Below are 9,955 nucleotides of genomic sequence, written 5' to 3'. Positions count from 1 at the left end.
TTGTTGAGACAAAAGTCAATTTTGTTAATTTTGTTGAGACAAAATTCAATTTTGTCAATTTTGTTGAGACAAAATTAAATTTTGTCAATTTTGTTGAGACAAAAGTCAATTTTGTCAATTTTGTTGAGACAAAAGTCAATTTTGTCTCACGTTGTTCAATTTTGTCTCACAAAAGTAAATTTTGTCCATTTTGTTGATCACATTGGTCAATTTTGTCTCACAAAAGTCAATTTTGTCAATTTTGTCACACAAAAGTCAATTTTGTCAATTTTGTCTCACAAAAGTCAATTTTGTGTAACAAAAGTCAATTTTGTGTAACAAAAGTCAATTTTGTGTAACAAAAGTCAATTTTGTGTAACAAAAGTCAATTTTGTGTAACAAAAGTCATTTTTTTTGTAACAAAAGTCGATTTTGTATGCAAATTAGTTCACAGAAACCAAACTGAACTAATTTGAATACAAAATTGACTTTTGTCGCCCAATGTTCAAATTAGGTAACAAAAGTCAAGTCTGTGTAACAAAAATGAATTTTGTCATGACAAAAGTAACTTTTGTCCGCTGATAGATAATTTTGTATGACAAAATTTTAAATTTGTAGTATGATACAAATTTTGTTAAACTGAACTGATTTTTGTTGAACAAAAGTCACTTTTGTCCGTACAAAATTGAATTTTGAGTACAAAACCACAAGAGTCCCATTCGGCGCCCCGTAGTGAGGGGTTATTATAAAAACAAAAGCACAATCCTTCAAGTTATGGGTTAAGTACTACATGTATATCTGACTTTGGAGTACACATTTCACGCGGGGTTAAACATGTTTGTGAGATCTCAACCCTCCCCGTATAACTCTAGCCAATGCAGAAAAGTAAATGCATTACAATACGCACATTAAAATTCAGTTCAAGAGAAGTCCGAGTCTGATGTCAGAAGATGTAACCAAAGAACAAAAAATGACGATAATACATAAATAACACCAGACTACTAGCAGTTTACTGACATGCCAGCTCCAGACTTCAATTAAACTGATTGAAAAATTATGTCTTCATCATATGAGTATCAGGTACAATCCTTCCCGTGAGGATTTAGTATCATACCATCATAACATATTTGAGAACATATTCCGTGTCATGCCAGCAACTGGTTTATTAATAATAAATGTGTTTAGTTCCGATTCAAAAACCCTATAAGTGAATCAATATTAACGCCAATATATGCAATCTTTAATGACCTGACAACAGTATCGTAACTATATCCCTTCTTAATAAGTCTATTTAAAGGTTTTGTTGCCTTCTGAGGTGAATACTGACATTTTTGTGCTTCATAAAGAATATTTCTATACAATATTGGATGTAAAATACCAGAACGTATAAGAAGTCTGCATGTTGAGCTATATTTACGAATGATGTCCTTATACCGATGATAAAATTTAATAAATGTTTTGACTAGTTTGTGATATCGAAAACCCTGGTGTAATAATTTTTCAGTAATACATCAATTTCTCTCCTTAAAATCTAAAACAGTGTTACATACACGAGCGAATCGTCCAAGTTGAGATATATAAACACCGTAAGATGTGACAAGGGAACTTCACCATATAAAAATAATAATTAACGATAGGAAATGAGAAATGATCTTTTTTATCATAAATTTTAGTATTAAGCTTTCCGTTAATGATATATATATATATCAAGATCGAGGAAAGGACAGTGGTCATTGCTAGTATTAGCTTTATTTAAAGTAAACTCAACAGGATAAATTTCTTTAGTATACATACTGAAGTCGTCATTATTGAGAGCCTAAATATCATCCAAATATCTAAAAGTATTATTCAATTTGTGTATCAGATGTTGTTTCGATGGGTATTTGCTGATTTTTGTCATAAATTGTAACTCATAGCAATATAAAAACAGGTCCTCAATAAGTGGTGCATAGTTAGTACCCATTGGAGTTATATGGATACATGTATATACGGGGTCATTTAATTTATATATAAGACGATAACGAGCTAATGCGTAATTGACCTTTTTAAAAAATTTGCCCAATAAAAAACACGTATGTAAGATGTTTTATTTTTAAAGAAGTTTTAATAAAGTGCGCTGCGGATGAAACGACAATGTGATGTCGACAAAAAACTTAAAAAATCACTGCGATGGTATTTCCTTCTTTAAAATATTTCTTATTTCTCTTTATACCTATATTGCGTGAATTTCATCCTGATATTTCAACATATGTTATCAGTAATCCTAATATATTTAGTCAAGGGATTTCTTTCTACATTTCGTATGCATATAGTAAATACCTTGATCACCCATGATATGTTTTCTAACAACTTACAAGTTACTTCGATTGAAACGCTATCCGAATCATTGCCTGCCATGTTTGATACTGTACAGACATACTGTCCTCCATGTTTTCTCTTAATATTGCGGATACTTAAGGTTGAAGAAGATTGAATATATTCAAGCTGACTATTCATTTGAACCAATCTGTCCCACTTCAATTCTGTGATTTCTAGTTCTGAGCTGTAATTGCAGTATATTGACCAATCATCTCCTTCCTTAAGTATAACCAGCTTGTGATTTGGGGAAATCCACACATCAGGGGGCACTGTATGACGTAGAGTTGTAATTAACATCATATTTCGTTATATTAGATATACAGTGTACCTCAGACTGTTTTAAATTCAGAATATTTTACAGATACATGGACATTTATTTTTTTATTTATGTAGCATGTCGAATAAAGGCAACAGTAGTATACTGCTGTCGAAACTCATCGTTAGAAGAGGGAAACACATTAAATATAAGAGGGAAAAAAGCGTTGCCTTGAAAGCGCTTTTCTAATGTAACCTGCATTAAAATACGTTTCAAATTTGGGAAACCCTGAATAGTATAAATAGTAAATGAGTGACATGAACATACATAACATATTCGGATTAGTCAAAACCATCTACGCTTAACATTGACAGACAAAATTATAATAACTTGTACATTTTTCGACGTATTTAAGTTAAATTCAATGCCACAGGAAAAAGCCACAAGCCTAATTATACTAAAATTGACTACCAGCGCAATTCATGAAACATTTTCATATTTTAGCGAAAAAAATTAAATTGCAAGATGAAAATATCAATACTGAAACATTGAATTGGTCTTATTTATATATGGTTATAACTGTCTTTTGAGTACACATTTCACGCAGGCAAATGTTATAATATAAAAGAGGTTTGAATGTTCTTTGAAATTAAGCATGACAAATATTTATTGTATATAACTATGTAGTACTCACTGTAGACAAACAATCGTACAGTATGCTGTAATATATGACCCGGATTATTACTTCTTGTTGCACATGTGAATAGTTTCAAATGATCTTTCTGCGTTGGTAGAAAATATAAGACCAAAGATGACACTGCAGCTTCCTTTACAGTTTCATTGTTGGTTATCCAAACAAGCTTTCCCTTTGGGATCCCTTCAATGACGTTACATGTCAGGCTCAAAGTTTTATTCAAATAACCATACACAGTGTTATTAGAATCTTCGTTTTTTATCGTTAAGTTCCTGGGGGCTTCTGCAATATACAACTGATTAAAAATACCAAAACAACTGTTGTGAAGAAAGAAGATGCGACATGATGGTTTAAAATAATTTAATCAAAGCAATGGTTTTATATTTAATTAAAAAACGGAGATTAGAGATACAAATCGATATTTAAACGCATAGGTCAGAAACAAGCTGACAATGCCATGGCTAGAAGAAACAACAAACAAAGTCAATCGGACCAATCATGTCAAAAAGATGAAAGATTTGCACACTTTAACAAATAATATAATAACAGAGTCTTCACAATATTCTACAACTTCATAACATTTATATAAAACGCAATAGACCTTTAACGTTATTAGCAAGTGAAGACTAAACAAATGTTCCTGCATTGCATCTAATACAAAAATAGTAAGATGTAATTGTTTCATTTTGACACAACAGGCATAGCCTGCTATCCATGTAGTAAATTTGTATAACTTGTGCTGAACTTACTTGTCATTTCCAAATTAAAGTACTTTATCAGAACGTTATGATGTGGATCTCTTTGGACGCATTTGTATAGTCCTCTGTCGTCAATAGAAAAGTATCGAATTTTTAAATTGTACTGAGGTGAACCGTTAGTATGTACAATTACAAATCTGTCTGATTTCGGTAAATGCAGATTTATGTCTTTTCCAATGGCATAAGTAAAGAAGTTTGGTGGTCCATACCAAAGTATCGAATTATTTGACAGATGTTCACATGGTAAAATAACTGTCTCGTTTTCAAAATGATATGACACGTTTACAGCCAATAAATCTACAAAATTGAGAAAAGAAATGTACAAAATGTAAATCTTTTTATTCAAAGTGAAAAGTTTGAAGTAATATGTATAAGGAATGTATTAATATTATAGCATTGGGTGTGTAGTAAAATGAATATGTTAGAAATACTATTACAGGTCGGGAATATTACTGTAAACCAACTTATTTTCGCGGATACTTTATTTCGCGTTTAGCCCTTTCGAGTCCATTTCGCGGCAACTTAATTTAACGGTCTTCTAATTAACTTGATGTTGTTAAATACGGAAAGATCCAAGTTTTACATATTCGCGACGACTTAACTTCGCGATATTGTTCTACTCGCGAAAGTCGCGAAAATAAATCGCTCGTGAAAATTAGTTGGTTTACAGTATTTGAATATGCTGAAATTGGCATTCTTATGTCCTTGCAAATGAAATTCTTTTTTTACGTTTAATGTATACCACGCAATTCATTTTTAACTGGGGTTTTGACCAACCCACTGAATAAGTAACAGTGCAGGATTCACTACTACATATTTATGATCAACCGAGACACGTGTTATTTTTTGAACTACTACTCATTTTCATTATGCATAGCGGGATAAAAAAATAATTTTCAGTTTGTGTATCCACATTTATAGTCCGTGATATAAAGTATTCATTCCATGTTTAGATTAACGAAGATGTTCATTTGCAAATGTATGAATTATTCGAAATTCTAAGGATTTTCTTATCCCAGGCATAATTACCTTAGCCGTATTTATCAGACCATTTAGGAAGTTTGGGCCAACAATGCTTTTTAACTTAAACTTGTTCGGCTTTCTAACTATTTTGACTTGAGCATCACTGATGAGTCTTATAAAGACGAAACGTGCGTCTGGAGTAAACAATCATAAGTGATGTACCTTTGATAATTATTTACAACACTGGGACGGTGGCACTGTTTTTAACATCGGTTGATAGTTGTTTCAAGGACAGTCATACTACATCTCCTTATTATTATATTCAAACATCTATCAGAAAGATTGGTTTCCAATTATCTTGAAAAAAGATATTTAATATAGAATACTGTTTACTATTTTTCTATTTAGAATTTGACAGATTCAGAACATGTATTAAACCTATATCTGCTTATATCATATTTCATCAGAACTGTTATAGACATTTCTAAATGCCTGTCTGAAAATTTGCACAAAATCTGTCAGTATTGAGTTTTGACACATTTCAGTTTGGTTTGACTTTATCTTTTGTTTCTTTTCAAACTGATCCCTTTATTCTGCAGGTAATGATGCAATAGTTTCCTCTATCATGTAAGCAGCTGTACTTTCGTTTTGTTGTCAGCTTTGCAAAGTTCGTTTCCTTTTAATATAGATATTGAAAATTTTGACAAGGACGCTAACTTGGATATATTTTGTAAACATTTCAACGTTGGATCTTTAAACCTATTATGATTTTCTTATCTATTGGACACAGTAATTGTATACTTGGGTAACTGTATTAGAAATGTCACTGTTTCAATTGAAATTAATGCACATGTACAATGCATAAAAAATAACAACATTTTACAAGGCGGAACAGAAAGTCGAATCGTGAAGATTATAAACAATATTATTTTTAAATCTTAGCATGCACGTTGAAGATTATGTTATATTTTTTACATTAAACACATTTGCTTAATAATATAAACACATATATCATGAGAGTCCAAGACACTATATAAGTTGAGAGTTTTCCCAATAATTCCACGCGTGTTTGGAGTCGTAATGAACTCGTAGAAGCAAACAATGCATTGTAGTTTATTGAGTCGGTTGCATTGGTCAGTTTTTAAAGGACATATTAACCTTCTATTTTGGGAAATTACTATGCAAATATATTCTGACGTCAGGAAATCTAGAGTTCCCGACCTTTATAAGTTTACAAAATAATGGTAAAAAACATTGAAAACAATTTATTTTATAGTTTTCAATATGCATTTGTTTCACAGAATTTACATTTTCGCCTTCTAGTTTCCTTGTCTGATCAGAAATGGCTATTGATCGGTAGAAGTGCGAAAAATACCAAAGGAACATTCAAACTCATCAGTCGAAATAAAGCTGTACGTTTGGTCATGTACCTTTTATATAGCATGTATTTCCGACTGCCATTCAAATGTGATCGGTATTAAAAAGAGAAAGTTAATTTGTGTATTTCAAGTGTAAGAGTATTTTCTCCTCGACCTATAGTTTTTGTTTACCATGTGGTATCTTTAGTTTTATTACTTCTTTTTATAAAACAACAATGCATACAATCAGTGTCTTTTTAAAGATAGCATATAGATAACTTATTTAGATTTTGCACAAATGGCTGCTACAATTATAATGTGCAATAAATCCACAATGTTTTTTGTTTTTATCTTACCTTGAAAAATAAAGATGAGACATACTAGTTCTGTCAGCATATCAGCAAATTGTGTTGTTATCCTACAAAAAAACTGTATTGTATAAATAACAGGTCATGTGAATAGTTTCAAGATACACAAATTGTATGATCAAAACATCCATCATGTCCGTGCAATAGTTTGACAATAATACAAATAAAAGCCACTTTACCAGAATGAACTATCAAAATATGCACATCATATGGGAGAGCATTGTGAACAGAATACCTAACCAGTTCGTGTCACGGTCAGTTATTTCATCATATGGGAATATGTGGTATGAATGCCAATGAGACATCTGTCCATCAAAGTCACAATTTGTAAAACCATGCTGTGTGTTACGGTGTTTATACATTTTGTACATTACACTTAACATTAAGTGACCTAAGCAAAATTAAAAAAGTAATTGTAATAGTAGGTAAAATCTGTCAATGTCCCTAGATAAAAATTGTATTCAAATGACAACGTTAAGTAATTTGAAAGATTCGTATACGTAGACCTCAGGTTTTTGTATAATACATCATTAGATATAAAAAGATCTGGTATGAGTGCCAAAAAGGCAACACGACGTCCAAGTCACAAATTGTAAAAGTACACCATTATTGTTCAAAGCGGAGCCTTGGCTGCCTTCGAACAGCATGCTCTGAAGGACCCCACAAATGTCTAGTATAAAACCATTCAAACAAGAAAACCAACGGTCTTATCTATTTAAAAACGAAAACGAAAAACACATATGATTCACATCAACAAAAAACAACCACTGAACATCAGGCTCTTGACTTAGGACAGGTGCAAACAAATGCAGTTTAAACGTTTTTATTGGTACCAAACGTCACATTTACCTGCAACAATAGTTAAAAATCCAACATAGAAAGACATACTATAAAATAGTACTTGGAATGGCTTAAATCAATCAAAAGACATTCAAAAACAAGTTAACATACAATGAACGAATAAATTTGATCTATGACTCAATGAAATAAGGGGTGAATTGTTGAAAATTATCAGGATCCTACAAATTAATGTAATATACAGTCACAGAAAATAATTATATTTATAAGTACGTCTGAGTCAGTGACAACTCTACAACAGATGTATCCATCGGATCGCCATCAATGATGGTGATACATGTCTGTGTACATAATGTATATACAACTCGTCTAAACATCAACCCAACAATCTAAGATCTGTAAATTTGCTTTCGCAAATTTTTGGTTCTTCCCTCGCCGGGATTCGAACCCATGCTACTGTGATATCGTGACACCAAATCGCCTGCACTGCAGCCGTCCCGCTAGACCACACGACCACATGGGCTCTCAATAAAAGAGCTTTCGCTGGAAGTGTGTTACCTTTCCTCGTCAGTTGTAATCTAGCGGCGTACTACAGTACATGATATATAAGGCATGAAGATGTATTTATATACAAACATCAACCCAACAATGTTAGATCTGTTATATATGTATATATATATAAATGACTGAATAAATAGTCAACGATCAATCTTACAGGGCGATGGATCATGTAATATGATTCTGTACACTACAAAATATAATATATAACAAGTCAAAAAGGGTACAACATCACCATTAAATAACTATAAAATACACAAATATTAGATATTTCGGATAACAGATATCCTTCTTCGGTAATTGCACAATGACAAATGAATCATGTCAATTCAAATTGAGACTCTATCAAAATCTTGATTTATACAATTTAAGCGAACGCTGGAACAATTTTAAAATTTCCAAACACACCGCAAAGACTACAGAAATATGCCAAAAATAAAAATAGTTATTTACGATGTGAAACTCTAGATTTCCAAAGGTTGTGACAGTTGAGATGTTATAACTGCATTGAGGGCAGTCCTCAAACAAAAAAATCAAAAATGTCCTAACCGATCAAGGATGGTATAAATTAGACAACGGTAGGGCAATTACAACAGAAACTACATATTTAAGCCTCCCAAACGAATATCAGTATAATACTGATTGAAAAAATAAGTATTGTATAATGAGGTAAAATAATTGAACGTGGCAACGTACTTATACATCATCCCGAATCAATGAAAACCTGTAATTTAAACTGTTATTTTAAAAATAATTTCGAACTGTAAAGCCAGTACTAAATCCGGCGTTGTTTGAAACAGGTAGTCACAGGAAAATGAGGGACTCGTTCTATGTTTTTTCATTTATACCCTCTGGGGAGACTGTCCGTAACTTTCTTATCCAAAATCTTTCCCGAGCGACTCTGTCGACCTTCGACCAACCCTCGTTGTGGTCTATGATCGTGATGGTAAGGTTTTTGAGATCAGCTTGTGTGTGTCCAGGTGATCTCAAATGACGACTTACGGGTAGGTCGGGCTTGCAAGTGTAGTCACTTCGATGACCATTCATGCGTTTGTTAAATGGCTGCTCTGTCTCGCCAACATACTGCATGCCACATCGACATTGAAGGAGGTATACAACATTCTGGGTTTTGCAAGTTACATTGCAATATATAGTGTACACAGACCCAGTCGAGTGGCAAGTGAATGTTTGAGTATTCAGTATTTGTTGACAAGTCAGGCAACGTCTGTTACCACATGACTTGCACCATCCTGCAATTGAACAGCTTTTATTTGAGGAGACGTCAGCTCTAACAAATAAGTCTTTCAGACTTGCTGGTCTACGAAAAGCTAAGACAGGAGGATTGGGAAAGATCTTGGATAATTTAGGGTGTTTGGCAATAGTTTGCCAATTGGCACGGATCAAACGTGAAAGGTTATTAAAGGCTGGATTGTATGTAAGAACAAACGGGACTATTTTGCTGCGCCTCTTCCGTTTGTACTGTAAGAGGTCATTGCGGCTGTTATTGTTAGCGCGCGCAAACCCCTTATCTATGTCCAATTTCTTATAACCTCGTTTTGTCAAAAATCCGCGAAGTTCCTGTAACCGTTTCGTGACAGCCTCCTCAGAGGAGCAAATCCGCTTGACTCTGAGAGCTTGACTGTACGGGATACTTTTTGTACAGTGTTTGGGGTGACAGCTTTGGGGAGAAAGGTATTGATGTTTATCTGTGGGCTTACAGTAAAGGTCTGTTGATATGACACCGTCCTTTATAGATGTGGTTGTGTCTAAGAAAGATATCTTAGAGTCGGAAATTTCATACGTAAATTTAATTGAATGGTGGGCGTTGTTTGCATGTCTGATGAAATCATCCAGTTTTTGTTGAG

General features: G+C 33.0%; 1 long non-coding RNA gene across 1 annotated transcript; it reads right to left on the bottom strand.

The window, feature by feature from the left end:
• Positions 1–3,293: 3,293 nt before the first annotated feature.
• Positions 3,294–6,786, bottom strand: LOC143074262 (uncharacterized). Its single transcript, XR_012977761.1, has 3 exons — positions 6,723–6,786; positions 4,037–4,342; positions 3,294–3,569 (listed from the first exon to the last, which is right to left on the bottom strand). It is a non-coding gene; the product is annotated as an uncharacterized LOC143074262 (long non-coding RNA).
• Positions 6,787–9,955: the final 3,169 nt, after the last annotated feature.

Source organism: Mytilus galloprovincialis, chromosome 5 (genome assembly GCF_965363235.1).
Source record: "Mytilus galloprovincialis chromosome 5, xbMytGall1.hap1.1, whole genome shotgun sequence".
NCBI classification, from domain to species: Eukaryota; Metazoa; Mollusca; class Bivalvia; order Mytilida; family Mytilidae; genus Mytilus; species Mytilus galloprovincialis.
The sequence above is the reverse complement of the archived record's forward strand: the minus strand, read 5'-3'. Positions and strand labels throughout refer to the sequence as shown.